We start from the raw sequence: 24,254 nt of genomic DNA on the forward strand, positions 1-24,254 counted from the left end.
ATATTGCCACCCTTTGTAGTGTCTACGTAGGAGCCTGAAGTCTGAGATGGAAGCTGATGCAGATAAACACCCTGTGTCAGAGGAGGCAGGAGGAGTGCTGGCTCACAGGCTGCTATTTCTCAGTGTCAAGACCCGGTATCTCACCTGCCTCACCCAAGGCCCATGCTAAACACGCGTAGAACTACGTCTCATGTGCACGTTTGGCTGCCTTCTTTTGTACACCAGGGCTGCTTTGCACGCATGAACAGGGTCTGCACGTACAAAAATGCATGCTATATTCTGGTACCTTCTACGTGTTTTCCACCTCTTACAATTGTACATTCTTTGATTAATTCACCCCTCCTGCTGACACATACGAGTTGTAAAAACCCACCTGACAAACACCACACTCACCCCCTAAACCTTGTGAGAGAGCGGAGGAGCTGGTGTCCTGCTGAACAGCCAGCCTTGCCTCTTTTGAACCTCTGAAGGAGCTAAGCCCCAAAGCTTGGGGTTTTCCACTGGAAATGCAGCTCCTTGGTGACCAGTGACTGCTACACTGAACCACCTGGTTGGCACCATAGGGACAAACACAAAAGATGGGGCCACATCACTCAAACTCTATGTCAAAGAGAAGCAAGAAAAACGGGAAAATGTAATTCAGCCCACAGGTGTCAGGTGTCTGCCATGAAAGTGCTTTTCTCCTCCTACTGAGGAGTAGGGGTCACCCATGACCTTCCTCACCTACCTCAGCCTCCCTGTTCCACCTCTGCTGCAGCTGGAATTTGGCACTCATGCTCTGCTGACACTGTCACCTCAAGGCACACAAGCACACCTGCAAAGCAAAAAACAGCTGTTTTCTTCCTACCAGAAAAACCCCTGTGAATACCAAGGTGTATCGGGGTAACTCTCATTTTCTGGGCATAAAAAACTACTAGTGCTGTCTTAGGAGTTAAAGTCACCATCCACCCTATGGCTACAGACTATGACTATGAGGAACAGGATCGTGTGTTCACCAGGGGATCCCCGACCACGAGGAATGGGGACAACAGGATGCTTGCATGCACCGCTGTGTGTGTATATATATAAGTACACGTGTGCGTATACACACACACACACATATATATACACATATATGGTTGGAGGGTGTACCGCGAAGGGGCCGCAGAGCCCAAGAGCAGTTTTTCTCGCCGGGCTGTGACCATTTACCGCCTGCCCCAGCGCCGCTGGGGGATCCGGCCCCCGGGATCGGGGCGGGCCGAGGATGCAGCGCGGCGGCTCCGCCGCGAGGGGACACCCCGGCTCCGCGACATCGGCCCTTCCCCGGCCCGGGGCGGGGAGCTCGGCTCCGGCCCCGGCTGCGTGGCTGTTGCCAGTGCACCCTGGCAGCCGCGTGTCACCGGGAGGACACAGACGGACAGACACGCACGCCCTCGTGACCAAATCTCAGCCCACCTCACCCCTCGGAAGCAGCGTCTGAGCCAGAGGCACCCCCCAGTGCTGTGCCCCCGGCCCTGGTGGACCCCAGAAAGGGGGCAAACAGGAATGGGAATTTAGGGGCACCCACGCATAGGGGTGAACAGGCGGCTGAGGCTGCTCTGGGGGACAAGGGGAAGGAATGGGGACCCTCATGCCTCATGAGAGGCTGGATGGGTGCGGGTCAGGGACTGGCTGCTGTGGCAGCAAAGAGGGCTGGTTGGGTTGGTGGGGGCAAGTTAGCTCTGGGGGCAGTGAGCAGGGCCACTGACAAGGCCAGGGTCTGTGGGTGACAAAACAGAAAGCTGTTAGCTTGTGGTAAGGGGCTTAACAAGCCCAGGTAAGTGGGCTATCTTTCTTGTTCTCTTCAGGAAAGCATGATGCAACTTTCCAAACCAAACAGCTTCAGCCCATGAAGCAGGGGGAATTTGCGAGGGGCTGTGCAGTTCATCACACTGAGTGTGGCGTGTGTGGGTGCCTGGGCTTGCACAGAGTGCAAGGGAACAAGAGGAGGTGCTGGAAGAGGCTGGGGGTGCTGCGGAGCAGAGTCCCATCTCCACTCTTGCAGCCCTTGCGATGAGGGGGTGTATGCACCAGGGAAGGGCTTCCTGCTGGGGACACCCCTCTGAACCTGCCAGCTGATATCACAGGGTCCTGCACCTCCACAGCAGCAGAGCTGGGCTGGTGGAACCAAAAAAGGCTGTAGAGAATTGTTCAAGTTAGAAGCTGAAGGAAAGTCAGAGGGTATAGAAATTCAGACCTGCGCCGCTTGTGAGGAGGATGTGGCCAGTACACAATGAAGGAGCAGCAGGGAAATAAATGGCACAGCTGCAATAAATAAGGTGAGTTTGATTGTGTAGAGAACTAACAGACCCACAGAAACAACCAAACTAGGGCAAAACTTAGAGGTGCTGTCCCTATACCAGAAGCTTAAAAAAAAGTAAGATAACACCGGACTTTCTGATCTCTCCGTATGACAACCCCAGTACCAGTAGAGATTTCTTGGATGGGAGATTCCAGATTCCAAGAGGAAGAACGGAGCCGGGACTGTGTTGCCTGACCCCATCACAATAAAGGTAATTGTCAGCAAATATAAAATGAGATGAGGGAAGCTAGTCAGTGCGGTGAGCCACCAGGGAGAGGGAAGAAAAGAATTTGGGGAGAATAATGAGTGTCCTGGACCAGACAGCACTGGAAGCAGTGAGGGGGGCGGCTGCTCTGGGTTGGGTGGGGAGTGGCGCACAGGACCTGCTTCACAAGGTGTTGGTGGGAGAGCCGTTAGTGACCACAAAACAGCCAATTTAATGTGTAGGGGGAGAGAGCACACCAAATAAATCCAGCGTGTGGCTCTGCAATTTCAAGAAAGGGAACTATGAAAAAATAAGGTGATTAGTCAATAACAACAAAATGAAAAGGAACAGACAAAGAAAGGAGCCTGCAAGCAGTCTGGAGGTGATTAAAAAATGCTCTATTAAAGCCCAAGTAAAACATGTGCCACAACCCAAAAAAGAACTAAGAGGTCCTAAAAAACACCCTGCCTGACTCACTGCTAAACTTAAGGAGGTATCACAGGGAGAAGGTCAGCACTTTAAAAGTAGAAAGGTTTCCCACATGAGGAGAAAAGGAAAACCCATAAAACTTAGCGAGTAACGTGCAGACAGAAAATTAAAAGAGGTAGAAAAGAGCACGAAGGTTTATTTGAAAGATTCCTTGCAAAGATTTTTTTTTTCCCCCAAAGTTTCCTTAAATATACCAGAATTAAAAAGCTGGCTAGGTAGCCATTTCTCAATACAAAGGTGCTACAGGGTACCGGGGAGGGTAAGGCATGACTCTGTATTTATCTTCATTACTGCAGGTATTGGGGAGATCTTCACACCCCGTCTGTAGCTCGTAAGTTAGAGGAATCAGATCAATGTGACTTTATAAGCAGCTGCTCTTCCAGAAGACCGGCAGACTGCTAAAGTAGCTGCCGCCTACAGAACAAACTCCAGAAGGGGAGGTGGGAGCTAGAGGACAGCGTCAGCTCCGTGCCAGCGGGGCTGGGGGGTCTGCACCAGCAGCGAGCACCCAGACAGGGAGGTGGGAAAGAGACGGCAGGCTCAGCCGCCGATGGAGAGAGCCCACCTTGCCAGTGTGCAGGGGTCTAGGAGAGGGTCAGCATGCACACGGATAGGGAGAACCCAATAGGCAGAACAGATGGACATTTTCAAAATGATTTTGGCAAAATGATTTTTAAAAATTTACATTGCCATGGGGTTGAACCAAAGGTCCTTTTATGGATTGAAACCTAGTTAAAAGATAGTCCTGTCTTGTAGGGAGCAAAGAACAGGGTTTAACAGTTTTTGAGGACAAGTGGAACTCAGCAATGGGGTTGCCCAAGAATCTCTACTAGATCTGGTTTTATTCAACACCTTCATTTGTGGCATTGGGAAGGGAAAAATGTCCAGGTTTGTGGATGATGCTAAGCTCTTTTGGGAAAGAAGATGTTTTACCATTGACAAAGGGCTCCAGAAGAACCTTGCAAAAGTGAGTGGACAAAAAGGGCAGCTGAGATGGATGTGACAGGGAAAGCTGCAGGCTGGTGCCAGAGGGCTCTGAACGCCATCAGGGGTTAGCATGGATTGGAGGAGCCCTTGGCCAGATGAACTCGCTCCCTCCATCATCATCTAACTGGACCATCGTGTCCCTGCTCCAAATTTGTGAGCCATTAACATAGCAACAGGCTGTTTCTCTTTTTCTCTCCCCTGAGGCTGAGACCTCATAAGACTAGAGGATACAGAAATGCTTGAGGCAGTGATAAATCTTCTTTAGTGGGCTTTTATTTCCTTTTCTTTCACAATATTTTCTTTAGTTTCCTAGCCAATTTTTTTTCTAAGGAAGGATTTCTGACTTCCTTTGAGCCACAGCTCAACATCTGTCCACATTGGGGGCTGAAGTAATACACTGTTAAGGGGTTTTGATGTCAAGCCCAAAACCCCACCAGGGATTTATGCAGCTCTCCCCTTTCCTCCCTCCTCCTCTTCAAACAGCCTTTCATTTGCTCTCACTAATTGTGCTGTCATGCCTGTCTTTTTTCCCTCAGTTGTGCAGACAGCCTTTCAAGCGGACAGGTTTCGGTGACAGATGCCTGTGCCGTGAGCTCTCCGAGGGCTGCGCCGCAGAGCTGCGCGTTGTGTGCGCGGAGCCCCCAGCCTGGGGATGGATTAGGCAGTGGCTTCCCTGCCCCTCCTTGAGTTGCTGCTGGATAATCACTGCCGGTTGGGAGAGCTCCGCCAGCCCCAGCCCACCCACAGGCACCGCTTGCTCCTCTAAGTGAGCAGGGTTAGCAGAGCACCTCTGGGAAAATGGAAGGGAAGCGTCTTCAGGAGGATCTGGGCTGGGCGCGAGGACACTGCAAAGCCCACTGTCCCAGGGGAGGTGGTTGTGGGTAAGAGGGGCATAGGCAGGACAGGGTGGCTTGCACGGGGCTGAACAGAGCTGTTCTGGGCTGTGCCTCCTTCCTTGGCCACACGCAGCCAGAGCCACACGGTGGGTGTGAAGACCGTTGCTTTTGGTGACTTGCACGAAATCGTGCAACAGGGGTTGGGGCTGGAGACCATGTAAATCAGCCTGCTCAATGGAAACCTGCTCTTCAGGCCTTGTCAACAGAGGAAGAACAACATTTTTGAGCAGTTACCAGACCTGAAGGCACCTGGGATGCATCAAAATGCTAATCCTAGAGAGGTTCGAAGCTTGAATTTCCTCCTTTGTGCGCAGGGAGGACTTTGGCACTGGCATGAAAACTGCGATCTAGCAAGTGGGGCAATGCGCAACTCAATTACGTAGATTTCCAAGAGAGAGACATTTTTATCTCCCAGGGTGTGCAGACACTCACTGGGACAGGTTGGGAGGTGGCAGGGTCAGGGGCACCCACACTGCCATAGCACCAGATTGCAGGAATTGGTAAGTGAAGTTATGGAGCACTGTCAAAGAGCAGACTTTTAAAAAACACCAACAAGCACCCCTCAACGCTTACATGTGTTCCTGTAGTGAGCTGTAGCCAAATCTGAATGATGTAAGGAAAAAGTACAAACCTTGGCTTGTTGTTGCTTGTCCAGACTGGCTTCAGAAACCAACTTCTACATAGGTGGTGTGAAGTTTGAGGGGCACCATGTACCATCAATGAGTCGTCAAGCTCCAGCCATGGTAACATGATCTAGGTGACAGACAGAAAACAGAAGGAAGCGTCAGTCCCTGCTGCAAATGCTCCCACAACTCAGCAGTGAAGCGTGGGGACAGGGGGTCCAAATTGTCCCTGTGTACGTGAAGGCAGCAAGCTCAAGGGCTGATCCTACTTAGTCTCTGCTCGGGGGGATATAGGGCTGGATGAAAGAAGACAGGATACACGAAATACGATAACTGGAAAAAATACAAACCAGAAGATGGGCTATTTAATGCAGTACAGATCCAGCAAAACAACCAAAGCCAAACAAAAAACATTCCTCATATAGGAACAAAAATACCATCTCGACCCGGAGAGAACCTGGAGTGAGGAGGACGTGTTGAGATGTGTTTTTGCTAGCCTGTGTGTCTCTAGACATCGCGTGGATCAGACCAAACACCATTGTGTGGTGGAGATTTTCCTTTCGCTGCATCTCTCCTGTCCTCTCTGAAGTACTCCTTCCAGCATGGGCACCTCCAGATCCCCACATTTGGTGTCTGACCTGGGAGGTTTAGATTGGATATTACGAAGAATTTATTCACTGAAAGGATTGTCAAGCATCAGAACAGGCTGCCCAGCGAAGTGGTGGAGTCACCATCCCCGTAGGGGTTTAAGAGACACGTAGATGAGCTTCTCGGGGACATGGCTTAGGGGTGGACTTGGCTGTGTTAGGTTAGCAGGTGGACTTGATGATCTTAAAGGTCTTTTCCAACCAAAATGATTCTGTGTTTCTTCCTGCTCTACCTGGTCTTCTTGCGACTGCTTCTGGCCTCTGCTCTCCCAGCCCCGAGGTCTTCCCTCTGCTTAATGAAGTAGCAGAAGGAGAGTTGCTGTCACTTTTAATCATAGGAGTAAAGCAGGGACAGAAAAGTTAGGTCCCCCAAATACCAGGACGCTGATGGCTGGCACAATGAGTTGCCCTGACAGGTCATTCCCCTAGAAAAGGCTGCATGGAGACAAGATACTTTGGGATGGGCTGGGAGTGAGACCTCAGGTGCAGTACTGGGCAATGCAGAAAACACTGCTCTGTCCCTGGGCCTATTGGGACAAATTCAGCGTCTGGATAAGGAAGAATTGCATCATTACCTTTTCTGGGGAGTTTTTCCAGTTGTCTCCAGGTACTTCTGAGCCACTGAACTGAGGTCACCCCACTGGGAATAATTTTCTCCCTGTTGCGATGCCAGGAGCTGCAAGGAGCTGGCAGCTGCCAGGAGATGTTTCCCCTTGGAAAGGTCCTCTGCAAGGGCCTGAGGAAATCGTTGTGCTGGGCAGCACGGTCCCACCGCAGCAATCCCAGCTCCACACCCACGGCAGTACCTGCACTCACCGACTGCTCCTGGGGGTGACAACCACCCTTTTCTCCTCGCTCAAACTCACAGCTGAGTCCCAGTGCACGTTGCGACCTCCTGCAGCAATACAAATAAAAACGTCAGTCCTGCAACTAGTAATAGTGTTTCTATTCCTGCTGCTATTACGATTGCTTTTGCTACTACTAATAACAATATTTACATATTCAAAGCCACAGATGCAACACAGATGGTTTGGTTGGGACCTCTGAAAAAACTTGTTTCTGTTACATATATTTATGACAAAGACAGAGGGTTAACCACACAGAGCGCCATGTACAGAACAAATAGAGAATGAAATAATTCCTTCCATATACCCAACAGAGGCCAAAACTCATCCATTCCCTCTCACTGCTTCTCTCCTTTCTAGCATTTGAGACTCTTTTCCAATACCAGGTCAGGGATGGTTTCCATATTTGTTCAGACTTGTCTAATTTTATTTTCCAGTTCAGCTATTATTTTTTCAGATGCAGCTTTTCCTGATGGATGGAAAATACAAAAGGAATCACTCATCTGCTCCCTGCAAGCTTTTTCCTGACCGCTGGGAAGCTCAGGCACTGTTCCAGGCCTGGAGTAAACCTTGCCTTGTGGAGAAAACTTCATCCTTGTTTGCTGAGTTTACACGTCTGGGAATAATTTAAGCTAAAGGGAAAAGTGTGAAAGACTGGCACCATCCCTGAGTCCATCTCATTCCCTTCACCATGTGGCCCTGCCTGGAAGGATGGCTGAGGTCATGCAAGATGAACAACCACATCTCCACCACCAGCCAACACCGTAAAGCAAGCAGACGGCAGCACAGGGCAGGGCAAGATTCTCCAGTTTCACAGAAACAGAAAGTAGCAGAGAGCCTGCCAGTCTCACAGCATCCCTCCTGCTTTTGGGGTGCCTGCTGTAGGGCTGGAGGCTCTTGGTAGCAGAGGAGCTTGGCTTGGGTGGCCACCTTGCTCTTGGCTCCTGGTTTTCCTGCAAAAGTGAGGAGAAGCAGAAGGACAAGGCTGAAATGAGTTCCTCTCTTGCTTGCGTTGATAAGTATCTTTGAACTGGAATTATGCAAGACTCACCAGCATGAACAGCTTTCCTGTGAGTGTGCTTTGGTCTCTTGTCCATATATTTATGGTCGTGTTAACACAAGAGGCTCCCCCACACTCGTGGGTGTCATGTTTGTGGCCAACAGGACTCCCCAGCCCTTTTCTACTGACAAACACCCTTGGGGACACCCTGATCTTCCTGAGCAGCCCCAGACCCGACTGCTCCTTCCATGGGCAGGAAGATGAAGAGTAGGAGGAAGAGTCTAATGTGCTTTGCCACAACACAGCAGTGCTTAAACAGAGAAAGTCGTCTGACAGCACGCTAACGAGTACAGCACAGCATCCCCAAGCACTAATGAGTAATAAAGTGCCCCACAAAATAAAAAGCCCCCAAGTGCTACTGAGGACTAAGTAGTCCCCTAATACTCACATCTCTCTCAGGTCAAATTCCACTCTTTAAACCAATCCCCATTACATTTTACACGTCAGGCTGAAGAAGGCCTCGGAGGGGCTGTTAGGGTCTATTGTAGGGGAATAAAGCAAGTGTCAAAGAGACTTTTAATGCCCAGTTAAAAATGGCCAAAATACAGCCTGCAGTTACTTGATAAGCTGCAAGGTCTCTGCTGGGAGAAATATTTTGGTTTTTAAATTGTCTCAACCCTTGCACACTTAGAAGAGGCTGGCCTTAGCTCTAAACTAAAGCTTTGTGAAGTACATTAAAACAATATTAAAAGCCAGGCTTTTGTTCCATAAAGAATTTTAATGCCATTTTTTTTCCCTCTCCTTATAACCATTATGACCAGTAATTACTGAGCACACCAGAGTGCTGCAGATCTCTGCAGCTCTGTGTGGTTCACAGCATCAATACTCCCAGCACAGTGGCAGCCCTATTGCTGCTATCCCCACCACTGCTCTTCTCTCAGTACAAATTACCTTCTTACTTTTTAAAGGGAAACTTGAGAGATTACACCCATTTACTACTTCAATTAAACTTTTTTTGTGAACAACTACGTGATCACTACACACTATGGTGTACATCATTTATGGAAATATTTGGACATTAAAAAAATCAGATCTTTGAACAGTCATAGATTTTTTTCAAAGCAGATCTGTAATTCATTCAAAGATTCAGTCTCAGAGTGCCAACAGCCAAGAAACCCAGGGTTCAAGCTGAGACGGGGTGTTTCTTACCGTCCCACGTTGTTCCTCTGCGCCAAAGGGGCTCTCTGGGCAGCCCAGCCCCACAGCGCAGTTTCGCTGCCATCGCTGTGCTTTGGGAAGCATGTTTGCGTCGTAGCAAGCGAGGCCAGCACACAAAACTAATGGCATTTGAAGTTCAGTGCAAGCCTTGACTGTCAGGAATGCAGCATCAAAAACAAAACTTCAGGCTTCCATATTGCAAAACCTGTTAGCTGCTTTACCGTTTTTGCAGTCATGCCAGTTCACTCATCCTGAAGCTTTTACCAAAGCATGACAGCTCATTTGTTTAGCTTGGGCCAGACTTAAAGTTCTGATGAAGCCTAATCTTGTGACCTGTATTTGCTTTGGCCAGGGATGCTTTTTGCACAGATGACTTCCTATCCTTCCGAATCTTTCCCGCAGGAAAGGAGCTGGGAGTTACGAGTCAGGAGGAAGGCGAAGCCAACCAGACATGCAGAGAAAGAGAAACAAATGCTGTACATGTTGGTGAAGTGGGCCAGGTTCAGAGACCTTGTCTGTTAAGGGAAGGAATTAAAGGGGGAGTCAGCACCTCTGCTGTCATCATGTGAGATGTGTCAAATCCATCATCATTTCTCTGGCATTTTACCCATCTGGAAATACGTCTGGCTGCAACTGTGACAGCTTCGCAGCTTAAGGATGGAAGAGTCTCCACTTGACTCAAATTTATCAAACCTCCCACTGAAACAGAGAAGAATTCTGTGGGTATAAACCCCTGGCAAACCCCTGGGACTTGACACTGACAGGCTGCTCATGGGCCCTGGCCATCAGTCCCCTGTGGAGTGAGGTGGCTCCCAGCAGCACGGCAAAGCACAGGTGCAAGGAGCTGCTCTCTCGCGTGACAACAGAGGGAGCGTGGGCCCTTCATCAGGCAGCGTAGCTGGATGCCAGCACTTGGGTAACATGAACTTCCTTGCTCCTTATCTCCATTTCTTAAGTGTGAGAAGCATGTGTAAATACCAGCCTTGTGCATCGGGCTTTTGCCTCTCAAAGATCTGCCTCTTCATATCCCATACAGCCACATGCCACTTTTAACATTACGCTTTGATTTGCTGCAAATTCTTTGAAAGAAAACAGGGACTCTGGAATCTGTTCCAGTCTCCACCTTCTGCTTTAACACACAGACTGATGCCGAGGTCTGCAGAGAAACTGTACAGGGAACTTTCTGATGCGATTACAGCTTGAACTACACACAGAAAACACCCAACCTTCCCTTTGGTCCCATCTTCAACTTACTTCAAAACCCCTGAATGGTAGCTGCGAGATTAAAGACAGACAGAGGAGGGGAAAGAAAAAAAACACAGAGAGAGCGAGAAAGAGAAAAACCCAGCACACATGCTGGTTGTTGTCTAAGAGAAAGCCAGGACCTTACGGTGGCATTTACCTGGCTCTGGAGGCATAAAAATCACCCAGGACTTTGCACCAATTTTCCACTGGAAGCCGGATCCATGAAGTATCAAACCACTTTCTAAAAATGTCTGTCTTATCATGTTTTGAAGTAATGTGGTAAGCACAAGCTTACCTTTGTAAAGCAGCAGGGAGACACTGTGTACTGCAATGGCACTGGAAGTGCTGGTGAGCTTCACAAAACCCCTACTTTATCTTCAGAAATAGTGCTCCAAAAGCAGAGACATAACAATGGGGCAGAGGGCGTTTCCAGAAGACAAAAGGCCAGTCAGGTTTGGACTCTGTTTGATAACTTGGGTTTGATCAATTTCCATGAGTTGAAATAAAAAGCTGAGTAGCTGGAAATATTCCCCAGTTTCATTTCCATGGAGCAGAAAGTTCTTAAAAGCATTCTAAGGTTAATGGGAACATGATGAAAGAGCCATTTCTATAGAGCAGCATTTTGAGTAAATGCCTCCTCTAAATGTGTTTTCCAAGTACTATAGCAGAGAGATTTGGGATAAGGTTCAAATCTCTCCCAAACTCCCAGAAAGCGCTTGCCGAGGAAGCAATGCAGGCGCTGCTGAGCGGCACTCCGGGCCGAGCTGCGGCTGCTGAGGGCCAGCAGCCACCCCAGCAGGTCGGGAAACGGAGCACCCTCGTTTGCTCTGGTAGAAGCCCTGAAACCCAGTGTGGCCACCCGAATGGTGTCCGCACACTGCACACAGGGACTTGTCCCAGAATAACTTCTTCCCAAAGCTTCCGACCTCTTGCCTCCAAGGGGGAAGTTGTCATCCTAAAGCTTCCCTAATTCAGCAACTGAGCATCATGGGAGCACGCTGCACCCCTAACTCCCATCTAACCACCAGGCCAAGAAATGGTGTTTGAGAGTACAGCAGATTTGATGGGCAGAGGGTGCACTTTCCTCCTGGCGTAAAACAGCATATCCCAGGCTTGCTTTACAAACCCAGAAGTGCACTGGAACAGTGTGTGGTGCCCCACAGCAGCTCAGAAGCCGTTAATTACTAAATGAGCAACAGTGATGAGTCTCCCTCACCATCAGCATGAGGTTACCTGCTCCAGAGCGGGCTGGGATTTACAGCAGGGGCCACAGCAGCTGCAAGTGCGCATTGGGTGCTTTCCCTGCCTGCGCCAGCTGCCCGGAGTCTGCACACGTGGTAGCTGTGACCACATGCAAAAGTTGGTAACGCAATTACACACGTACTTCATCGGTTAATTGGTACCACCATTTTATACAAAAGAAAAAAAAAAAAAAACAACCTCTATAGCATTATAAAGAACTGAATAACTATTTCACTATTATTATAGTTTTTGCTGTTTACAAGTACTTACACTGGACCAAAACGCTTGCAAAGGTTTTGCTAAGAATGTAAATCCACTAGCAATATTAGGAGAAAGCCTGTGAAGGCCACTGTTTTTTAAACGACTTAAGAGCAGTTTAATGTGTACTGTGCATTGAGTTTAGTTCTATAATAACCACCTTGCAAGGTTACCTCTCAGCAAAACTGTGATCAGTAATGATAAACCTTAAAAAGTCTTCAGCACAGATATACATTTCAAACCCAAAGGCTCCTGGGCAGCAAGGGACGTGTTTTATGCAGAACACATGCAGGAATTTCAAATGACCCTACCGAAAATGAATGCCGATCTCGCCCCGACGTGCTCCTGGCCCCTCTGCTCCGGTTCTGCCCCGCCTGCCTGCGTCCGAGCCCAGAGGTGAGGGCAGAGCAGATCAAATCGATTGCACACTCCCGTGCTATGGATGTTAGCGAACAAGCTCCTCCTGACCCTCAGCTTTCTGCCGTGGGAAAATGTTGGGAGGCTCATTTCTCCCTGTTTGCAGGAACGAACAGCAGTGGGTTTACATCACAGGAAAACGTTACATTAATGAGCATGCTGCATCACAGGAAAACTTTCTCTTGATGAGCATGCTTCATCACAGAAGCTACACTTTGAGTGTAACCAAGCAGTTATGCAAACCACCAAGCCACCTCAGCAAGGTTCTCAAGACACATCAGACTGAAGAAATGAGACAGAAGTTTCACATTTCTGTTGAGTTAGCTTTAGTGCCACAGAAGGCACTGGAAAGAATGAAGGGAAAGAAAGGCTCTGGTGACAGAGTGATCAAGCCGAGTCAGTGAGAAGCAATCAGAGCAAAGCAAAGCAAACAAGGCAGCTGCCTGCAGGCAGCCGGGGCTGGGCTGCGCTTGCCTTCCTGTTTGTGTTTACCAGGGCACGGCTCCTGCCATTAACTGCATTGTGCTTGCAGGGAGCAGCAGCTCCAGTGATGGATGGTTTCTGGGGAGACACTTTTGTACCTGCCAACAGGGCCGAGCAATAAACAGCCTGAGGCAACATCCACTTCATTTCCTTAACACGTAAGCGTGCTGTGCCCAGCGTTCAGATCATGCACAGGAGCCAGCTTGCAGCTGCCAAGTGTACCTGTGTCCAGCAGGTTCCTGCAGCTCTCTCCATCTCGGGAGGCAGGCGAGGTACAAAGAGCTGAAAGCCAAAAGGAGAAAGCAATGAGTACTTTATCAATTACCTGTGGATCACTGACTGTTCATCTGTGCAGGGTGCATGTGGAGAAAGAAAAGCCTCATTTTGCAGCTTAGCAGCATTCCCAGCATGTGCCTGCATTTCATTAGGAAGCTGTAGTGATGTTCAGACACTGTGCCAATCTAAAAGCCACCAGCCACTCTCCCTGTCCCACAATGCCAGCACTGAGCACTGCTGGTGCTGGCAGAGTCTCCAGGAGGCAGGTAACACTACACAGCTATGCAAGCCATGTGTCAGAGAAAGAGCAGAAAAGGGATGAACTGCGTTTAAGCATTTATTACCAAACAGTCTTAATCCAGGGAAGAGAAGAGGCAACATACCCCTGATCCGAGCATCTGCAGCCATCTCTCTGAGAACCTGCCCCCACTTCACCTGCTCTGACAAGCGAACTCTCTACAGTTCATATCCAGATGTAGCCAGCATAGTTGGCTATTTGCAAAAGCCCACAATCTTTAATTTAGCATTGACCTCGGCCTGCATAATGTCTAGCAGAGAAGATCAAGGTATGTGACCTCAGCCTGTCCTAATCCCTCGGCCACGCCATCCACAAGACTCCTGCTGATGGTGGTGGGAGCTCCCTGCACCGAGCAGCTCCAACCTCAGCCCCAAGCACTCCGACGTGCCAGTGTGTTTGCAGAGCAGAGCGTGTCACACTTCTAAAGAGTGACAAATTAACAGGAAGGGCTCCCCCCGCACCCCAGCTCTGCTGTGCGCAGCCGAATTCCCCCGTGTCACATTAACAGCTAATAAAACAATAGAGCTTTTAGTGGCGAACTTCAAAGGGATCTCGGGCAGATGAATGAATTTAGCATTTCTTCACTTACTGTCAGCACTGAGGGAGAGAAGGGCAGGCTGAGGTCGAAGGCTTCAGCAGGCAGCAACAAGCGAATACAGCCTGGTATTCAGGCTACTGCAGAAAAGTGAGTGGTAAGTCAGCTAAGCACTTGGCAAGTACCAGCTTTTTCTTCAGCTTTATCACTGCTCATCCACTTCAGCTGCCCTATTTTATTTTTTTTAATCCTTTCTTTGTTTTATTTTCCTGTGCTACATGACCACGACAAAAAAATGCCATCAAAATTAAAAACTCCCCATAGTTACACCTAAACCACAGGCCAAGTCACCAACAGCTCATCCCAGCGTGGAGGATCTTTAGGCAGACTGGCCCAAACTCAAGCAAATGTAATTATTTTCAGATGTAGCAACACAATTGTATTTGGTAAATGTGCCTTGAGGTCTCACAGCTAATTTGCAGCTACGTGTCCATCTACAGAATGATTTCTGCAAACCATTAGCTCATTGTCATGTGCAGTCACAATAAACATATGAATTAAGCTTTAAATCATGCAACTAAGTAGATTGATATTACTTAAAAGGTAGCTCCCTTTTAGGAGCTGGAGAAGGAAGCACAAGACAGCAGGAAAAACGTGGAGAATTCTATTTGTCTCAGATAGCACAGCTCAAATCACACCTCCTTGGCCATGTCAATAAAGACCCTTCATCAGCTCAGTCCCACAAGGAGCAAGGCCAAGCAGAGCTGACCAGCGTGAGTTACCCCCACAACAGAGGTGCTCGCAGGTGGAGAGGACAGTCCAAGTTTCACAGCTCCCACCAGCGAGGCCGTGCCAGCCAAACCTTCCCCAGGGATGGAGTCTACAGGGCAGTCAGGAAGAGATGAGAGAGATCTTACGCAGATGAAACACCGTTTTGTAAAACTGCCATAAGTGACACAGCTTAGTCGCTTTCTTATATTTCTCCTCCATTTTCCAACCAGCTCTTGTTAAGTCCTAACCTTTAATTCCACACAGTATCCGAGGAAGAAAGAAAAAAATCTGATTGTTCTATGCACCTTTTTTTGTATCCTTATGTAGTACATGATACCCAAAACAATAGGAATGAGTTACCCTAGTTTGTAGAATTGGCATGTTTCAGTCTCTTGAATACCACCATCTATATTCTGCATGATTTCCAAGTCCAGCGCAAATGGAAAACAACTGTAAAGGTTGCAATCATTTATACCGCTTTCACATCTGCCACCAAAGTTTCAAAGCACCCTCCATTTGGCCGCCCCACAAACGCTGCTCAGGGGACAGTTTCCAAGCGCCCCCCCGCCGCGCAGGGACGGCCCCGCACGCATTCGGCTCACGGGGGCTGTGGCGCTGCCCGGGAGCAGCCGGGAGGGAGACGGCTCCTGATAGCTGAGCAGACAGCTTCTGGGTTCTCTAAAACCAGACCCTTCCAAGAATGCCCTTTGTTCAGCAGTTGCTCCATTCAGTCTCTCTCCTTGTTTGCTTGTAATTTATTCCTTCTAAAAGTCTTGCCCTAGGCTAGTAGAAAATTAAAACAAGGAACCAGATTTCCTCCCCCGCCCCCCCCCACTTCTTCTCTTTCATCAAGAACAGCGAAAATTTGGCACAGTTGAATATTTTGTTCAGCTCTTTCTTTCAGTCTTTGAAGTCCCCTAAAGCTTTGCTAGGAGTCTAGGCTTCCACTCACATCTGCTTTCCATGAAACCATTTACCGCACTATATTTGTGCCATATTAGATTTTTCAGGACAGGGACAGAACTAACGAAGCATTTACATTCCTGGAAAAGTGGCATATATACAACTACCATATTACTCTGATAGAAACAAACTACCACTGACATATTTCGAGTTCTCAAGCAAGCAGACACGTTGCACTGTGGGCAATGGGTCCCAGAGTGGCTGGTTACTTTTTTTTTCCCTTTTTAATGCTCACATAAAATTAAACACCCTCAGTGCAGGTTTAATTCACACTGTTATCAAGAGACACTGTAGCACCTGTAAGAAAATGAAGGAAAATATCTTATAAAAGGGAGAGTTTGGATGAAAGCATAATGGCAACAAATTGTGGTTGAGCAGAAGCTGCACCAGAGGCAGCATCGATGACACAGAGCACTGTCAACAAGATCGTGGCATCGTGCTGCGAACTAACTGCTAAGGCATTTCTTTTACAAGCAGAAGACTGATCCTGTGACAATGCTCTGTTCCAAGGACTTTATTGCTATCAGAGCAGGGAAAGGGTGTTGATTGAGCCTCTTTATCAGATAGATCCCAGTGAACCCCAGGGGCTATTGATTATCCCGCTGTTATCTATTTTGTATTTCTCTCTTTAATAATAATAATAAAAACCCTAAGAAATATCTGTCCACTTCTCATGTTGAGAATGTTATTGATATTGTTGTAAGACAGAGGCAATAATGTAGCAACTGAGAAAAACATGCCTTGGAGGAGTCAACATCAAGAGCCCAGCAAGCTCATTCTTTGAGCACGATCCCCAATGGCCCTCCAAGCCCAAAGAGAGGGAGTTTCTGACAAGCCAGCTGGAGCTGGGGAAGTCCATAGGATGCTGATCCAAGCGCAGCGCAGCTCCAGTCACTGAAGCTCACGGAAGAAACATTTTATTTGGAATCGAGCCCTTCGCCATCCAGGCAAAGGACCAAAACGCAACCGAATGATAAAGTGTGAAACGTGCTTATATTCATTCAGGCTTGAGAGGAAAACATCACTTACTGATTGAGCTTAGTCGCAGGAGTTGTGCATCAGACAGTAGGCAAAAGTCTTCATAATACTGCTTCACATCACTTAAGGCAGAAATGGCCAGATCAAGCTGTTATGTGCTCATTTGAGCAACCAAATACCAGATTTGGATGTCTAAATAGACAGGAAAATCACACCACATGTTTAGCTGTAAACAACGGCAACAAAGGTGATAGCATGGTCTCCTTCCTCAGTTTCTCTCACCATTTGAAAGTGAGAGAATAACAGACGATTGACAGAAGTTATTTACTACATCTTGTCACTGAGGGGCAGGATCACAGCTAGATACAGGAGGATTACCCTGGGTTGGATGGTAAGCATGGCAAGTGCGCATACACCCCATCCGTAAAGCTCCTTTTAGTTTCGTCCACCCCAAGCTGAACGGTGTTGGTTTATCACCCAGTTTCCCAGGGTCTCCTCCCTTCTATCTGATACATCTTTCTCCCTAATGGTCTCTGTTTCTCTATATCTTTCCACGGAAAATGCTTTCAAGTCTGGAGGGTATTGAAATAACCCATAAGACAATCACTGCAGTCCCTGAAAGACAAACATCCCCGCATCTCTTTGTTTACAAGAGGTATCACTTACATACACGGCACCTTCACTACTGGCAAGTGTCTTCGTATCAAATTGCACATCCCTTACAGAAATACTGGGACACGAATCAGGTGTTTAAAAGTAGCATAGAACCTTACGCCTCCCCTAGGCCGGGCAGGGGACGGGGTGCCCCAGCACGGTGCAGGGCTCCCCTGTCCGCAGGGCTCCCCTGTCCGCAGGGCTCCCCTGTCCGCAGAGACGCGGCTCTTGCAGTCACTGTGGCGGGGGCTGTGGTGGATGCTGGGAGGTGGGGGGCCCAAGAAAGGGCTGTTTTCTCCTGCTGCTTTAGCAATTTGAATTATTTCATGATAGCAAAAACTTGGAGAGGAAAAAACCACAGCGCTGTGTTAAAAAAAGAGAAAAGCTGTGTTTAAAAGTGCTGTGCCAGGTAAAACTCCTCTGCTTTGTTATTATGAGAGTTCCCAATATTGATAATTTCTCCTAGTTGCTGGTTTGTAAGTTACTTCTGAGTAGAAAATTCACTGACATGGGCCAAGTCAACAATAGTGTTTTTCCTGGCAGCAGCTCGTTTTGCCAGTGGAAACATTTCCCCCCGCTTTTCTTTTTTATTTTCTGGATTCAGCTCTGCAAAGTTGTTGAATTCTTCCAGATCTCTGGTCTGATGTGATCATAAATATCCTGATTGTATTCCACGGACTGGGGGTGGATTAAGTAGGGATTACAGCCTGGAACGATCAAAATGTGCTTTCAGGGTCGGTAACTCTGCAGTAAGTCATAGTTCCAATGTACATTAACTATATAATCTAATTAACATGACTGTTTATGTATTTAATGTTATTCTTAAAACTTTTTAATAAAAGAGGTTTTAAGGAGAATTATATGTTGTTTAAAATATAAGAACCTGTTCCTTAAATGTACAGTAGTTTGGGGTTTGCACTGTCATTAATATTAAGATGACTAATAAAACTATCTCTTGCAATTAAAACGTGACTTGAGCAGTATAACAGGCCTAATTCTGTCCTCACTGATAGGTGGGAAAAACTCAGGCTTTCTCTGCTTTATTCAGGTACTTTGGGTTTACAATTTAGTAACTCAGGACAGAATTTAGTTCATTAGGATTAAAAAACTACCTTTTTAATAAACTGAGACTATTAAATCCATATAGGCACATAACTAAAAGCATCTGAATTTTCTAAGGTACTCAACACTCACGGGTCCCTAGGCTGTCGTTATTTACTGAGTAGGAGCAGCAAGAATCAGTCTTATGGGCACAAACCTCAGATGTTTTACTGCACAGGTTCACATACGCACCTACGCACCTAATGATATCAAACCAAACAGAACAATTCATTAAGGCAAAAATCCAGACCACAGCAACGTGTTCAGCAGCTGCACTTGTGAGTACAACAAGAGCTTTCTATTTGATTTCAAGGTCAAGGAATTAAAGTAGAGATGTTATGCAGTTGTCCATAAAAACTGGAATCTGAAACAAGTATTAATAAATATTTTGCAGGACTGGGGATTCTCTGCTGTCTGCAATCCACCCGCCCTTGAAGTCGGCATCTCAGAGCTCTCAGTTGTGCTGCGATACTTCTACTCCAACACCATTTTTTGGCTTTCAGAAGATTTCTACATTTTCACTTGCTTTTGTGCCTGCTGGAGCTGCAGCTGAGCGTCCCTGAGCCCGCGGTGCATGGGGACATCTCAAAACACGCTGGGCACAGCTGGGGGCTGCAGCCGCTACCTAGAGATTTCAGGTAAGTATTCAAGGTCCATGAGGTGTCTCTGGACTCTGCACTTGCTGATCCAGATTACGGGGTATTGAGAAGGTTTAATGTGGTGCGTACGTACTGCTGAGCAATATTGAGGAGAGCCAGAGTGAGACTGGGCAATTCTGCCATGCTCTCTCTCACACTGGTCATCTCCTTCCACCATCCTCTGGCCTACATTCTTACAGCTTTTTGCTGACCTGGGACCTCTTAAAATAAAAGGGAACTGAAACATTTCAGCACATCCAGTTGCTGGCCTCTGACTTCCCTGCTGCCCTCCTGACTAGAAAGTCTGCCCAGGGCACTGCTGGTGCATGGACATAGCTGAACAGGGAACAGGATGGACATTGCCGGACTTGGGATGTGATCCAGAGATCAAAGGAGGGTTCAGCCCTTTGCCCACCCAACGCCTGGGGTCCTGGCACAGATTACAGCTCCCCTGGGCTGTCACCAGAGACGGGGTGGCGATGACTTGCCTTGAGACCGACCTTGAGCAGGAGTCAATCCATCAACCCCAGGATGAAATTCACTTCACCATACTGCTGATCCTTCAAGCCGCACAGAAAACTCTACCCAAAGTCCCTTAAATGAAGTAGGAATGTTTCAATTTAAAGGAATTAGAAGCATCTTTAAAATGTGATGGCTCCCATCATACAAAGTCCCTGCACAGTGCACTGCCCGACAAGTCTGATTATTCCCCAGCCAGCTGGGGGCTTAGAAAATATGTTGAGCACTCAAATAATTTTAGATCCTGCTGCACTGTACATACCCAGAATCCAAGCAGGGTTCACGCTCAAGGGCTTATAAAAACTTGAATATGCTCCAATAACTTAAATCACTCAATGAGGTTTATAGTGATTTAAAACCATTGGAACTCTCCACGTTTGGTGCATAAGGCTCCAGCTTGGAAGAGAATCAAGGCATGTTCCTGCATGGCAGCTCCAGGCATATTGAATCAATTTCAGCATGTAAAAATAATTAACAATGATAAAAATACATTAATAATACTGTGATTATAAGGCCAGGCCAAAGTTCCAGCCTGAAGAAAAAAAAAATGGCTGCAGAAATCCAGCAAGGTTTGTGAACAGCTTGAACTGGGAGTAATGGGGGATTTCAGTGACAGGAAAATAAATGGAGGAAAATCAAGGGTAAAGAGCAAAGGAAGATCACGTTTGTCAGTAGTGAGAAAGTTTTACTGGCCTGAGCTGCAGAACTTGCTAAATTCTGTCCTGGAGCCAGGCCAGCGCAGCATCGCTAGGCCAAGAGATCAGAAACAATTCAAGGTCCGTAATCCTGCAAGCCATCAGGACTAGGATCAAGTGCTTATATATCATGGAGTTGGCTCATAAATCTCTGCTTTCTAGTAGCATATAGTAGGAAAGCCAAATATAGCACCTGTCTGGAAAGGATGCAGTGTGGTCTGAAGGATGCTTTTCAAGAGCTTCCCAGAACCAGCTGTCCCCACAGGGTGATGTCAAGCCCCAGAGCCAACAGGAATTTGGCTCTTTCTAGACAAGCTTTCCAGCACCTGGTACATCAGTTTCCAGCACCTGGTACATCAGTTTCCAGCCTGGACCAGCACCAGGTAATGCCTGGGGCTGCAGGAAAAATAACGTCAGGGACAACATAAACCCCCAAATGGCTTAGTCACATCCAACAACTGATTCTTGTCTTGGTCAGTAGTTTAGGATGGTTCTTGTTTCATCAAGGCTCATTCACCCACTTGCTGTGTACTCAGCCATCATGCAGGCGCCTCCTTGAGCCTTTCAGTAATACCATCCCATTCTGCAGAAGAGCTTGTAAAATAAACTGGGTCTGTCCAGAGACTGTGGGGAAAGAACACGCAAACTATAACAATTTCCAGCACACATGGTGGATAGAAGAGGGCTGCACATAGACAGGTGATGTCTCTTTTTGTAGGGGAAAGGCACATTAATTTTAATTGCCTTGGCAGAAGAAAGGAGAGGTGTCTTCTCATTGTTCATGTTAAGGTGAGTTTCTGAGTGCAGAAGATAAGTGCTCTGCTTCCAGAGGTACCAGCAGAAAAACAAAACCTAATCTCATGCCATTATATTAACAATTCTACTGTAGTTTTGAAATGAACTTTTTGCTTTGGCATGAAATCCCATCTCATTTTCTGTGAAATACGACAGAGCTCAGGACAACTGTAACCAAGAGAGATTTCTACAACAACAACAAAAAAAGCCTGTAAACCCTTTACTATCTTTAATCATGAAAATAATTCAGTTGCTTCAAACCTGATATTCATGGCTAGGGCCCAAGGACTTTGCAATTCACAAAAGCACTGAAGAGATCCATAAAAACTGGCTGGCCATGAGGAATTTACACTTGTTTTTTAAAGGGAGTAAAAATGTGGCTACAGTAATTTAGAAGAGTTTATGTATTCAGGCCTTTGAGAGGTTTAAATCACTCAGTTAAGAAAGATGCATTGGTGCATTAGTGAGCCTTCAGGCAACCTAAAGAGCCAGAAGAAATGACGTGCCAGAAGTGTTTCTGGGCAGAGAGCGCCTTGAATCTTGCTCTGCCCACAGAAGTGGTCCCTGACTCAGCTGCATGGTGGAGTCCAGCCCATCATATCCTGTGTTCAAAGCATCCTTGTCTAAGCATCTAACCACGTCCCTTCCACCCCTCAAGCCACCATTTGGGGCCCCTTGTGACGAGGCTCGGATACCTCAGATCCCTCAGCTCCCCTCGAGCAGCCCCTTGCATCACCCACCCTCTCTCAGCATCAGGGAGGTCCCTTGTCCAGTGCAGTTGTCACCTGGGACAAGCAAGAGCTTTTGGCCGACAGAAGCACCCAGGACGGGGAAGCTGAGGAAGGAAAGTGCTTTCAAAGGGCTCAAGATAAGGCAGGGTCTTTGAGAGATAATGGCAATCCCCAGCCTCACAGCATGCAAGACTAATTGCAAAGCCCATGTCCCTGACCTGGGTTTCCCACTCTGAGCCCTTCTCTGTTTCCCATATTCACTTCATAATTCTGTTCAAGCATTTTAATCCCACCTACTAAAGGGACAGAAAAGAATTTACTATGTAGAAATAAAGCTAGGGAAAATACAAGAACACAGGGAGGAAAGAGCTGCTGGTGTGCAAGAGCTGTGAGCTCTGACTTCAGAGGGTCTCAGAGCCCAAGACCTTGACTCCACACGTTGCCCTCAGGTACTCGGGGGAGATGTTACCCCTCTCTGCAGCGTGTGGTCAACACCGTGAGAGTTTAAGCTGCCTTCCACAGTGTCATACGTCTCTTACGATACCATCAGACACTGCTGACAATTTGCTGGCAGACTGCAAGAATTTGGGGCATTATGTTTGTGCTGCTTGGAGGGAAAAGGGCTGTCACCGCTAAGCACTCCTCACTGCTGTAGCGTTAGACCTGAAAACAAGAGGAACCGAGAAAAAATGGCTGATGTCAAGACACCAAATCAGGGACAACCCAGCACTGGCAGAAGCAGCTGGCGCTCAAGTGGCTCAAAGGCCGTAACTCCACCTCTGCATCTCCCAGCACTGCAACCCCAGGAAAAGCCCAGCTGGCCTTGCTGGCTGTGGTCACAAACCCAGCCTTGGGAGCAAGTATGGGGAAAGGTACTTTTCTTGCTTCTGCTTTGGGTGTGCATTTTATTTTCCTTGCCTTGGTGCCCTCGGGGAGGTTGTTGGCTGCAGTAGACGGTTGGTTTTATTTTTCTAGCCTGTTGTACCCCTCTCGGGAGAAGTTGTTACAGTCGTAGTTGTATTTTTCCAGATTTTCCGAGCTTACCAGCTCCCCAGGGTGCTGTTTGCCTGAGTGTTTTGGTACAGTTTTATTTTTACAATAACTATTACACTTTTTAATTTTATTTTTGTATGTTAATTAAATACTTTTTAATCACAATGCAGACGCAGTTGCCGGGGCCAAGAAAAACACATAAACAAGAAGAGAATCCAAACATATATCTGCCCAGCATGGTACAGAAAAACTTTCCAAATCCAAGTTCAATCTATCCCAGTTCTGGATCTCAGCATTGAAATTTTAACAACACGACTCAGCCACCAGTAGTCTACTCCTCAGTTCACTGCAGATCTTTTCTTTGGGTTTTCAATACGGAAGGTAAAATGCTCTGAGAGTAGCCAGCATGTATATACAAGAGAAATGCTGAGCCGTGGCACTTACTCTGCTCACCCCAGGTTTACAGCAGCCCTTGAATCAGAGAAAAATATCCCGAGGTTCTCCTTAGACAGCGCGTGTCAGATCACGCTGAGAACGCGCTGCAGTTGTACAGAAGCCGGACACCAGTCGGGCAGCCAGCCCAGCCTGCTGCCCCATGGGTTCTCCCAGCCCAGCGTTCGCCCCTGCAAAATCCATAGAGAGTCAGCTTGTTCCCCTCTGCACATCCAGCAGAAAGGAAGAAAGGAGACCCCTGACGTGGGGAGAGGCCTGTCCTAGCCTGGCACGGTCACAGCCACCTCTTCAAAGTGCTAGCACTGTGAAATTCCTGCCATGCCTGAGAAATAAAATGTGAGAGCTAATTTAAAATGAGAGATATTAGAAGGGAGAGCTGCAGGTGATGAGGTGATGGCATTTCCTTGGCTCAGGGCCGGGAGGGTAGGAAAAGAAAACAGGGTAGATGCGTTATATCCTACATGCCTTGGCAGCTCGACAAAGTGACACTCATGTAGGGCTCACGAACGAGCCAGTCAATGGCAGGGAAGTGGCATTAGCTGCAGCGCAAGGAGAACTGTGAGAAATTAGAGCTGAAGTTCATTCAAAGCACAGGAGAGACAAGGCAAATAATAAAAATCCAGCAGCAGCGTTTATGTGAAAAGTCAACATACTAGGCATGCAACAGAAGCAGAGAAGATGTTTCTTCTGAGAATCTATGTGTGAGTTTTGCACACCTGTCACCTCTATTTTTCAAATGTTTGGCTAAGCAGTGATTTCTTCCCTGTCTCCATGTATCTGAGTCACATTAGTTAAAGGCTGGGAATGGTGCAAGATGGAACAGCTGAGTATAAGGACCTCTTGTCCTCAAAAACAGGTCTTCAACAATACTTTCAAAATTACATGACACAAGCCACAATGAGAGAGTTACCTGGATGCATACAAAAGCTAATTATTTCAGATATATCCCTGCCTCTCTGTTGCGAGAGCCCTGACTGAA

At 47.5% G+C, this 24,254-nt stretch overlaps 1 long non-coding RNA gene across 1 annotated transcript; it reads right to left on the reverse strand.

Moving 5' to 3' along the window:
- Positions 1–586: 586 nt before the first annotated feature.
- LOC139829195 (uncharacterized) lies at positions 587–12,601 on the reverse strand. Its single transcript, XR_011741546.1, has 4 exons — positions 12,287–12,601; positions 6,743–7,062; positions 5,529–5,650; positions 587–814 (listed from the first exon to the last, which is right to left on the reverse strand). It is a non-coding gene; the product is annotated as an uncharacterized lncRNA (long non-coding RNA).
- Positions 12,602–24,254: the final 11,653 nt, after the last annotated feature.

The sequence above is a fragment of the Patagioenas fasciata genome, chromosome 16 (assembly GCF_037038585.1).
Source record: "Patagioenas fasciata isolate bPatFas1 chromosome 16, bPatFas1.hap1, whole genome shotgun sequence".
NCBI classification, from domain to species: domain Eukaryota; kingdom Metazoa; phylum Chordata; class Aves; order Columbiformes; family Columbidae; genus Patagioenas; species Patagioenas fasciata.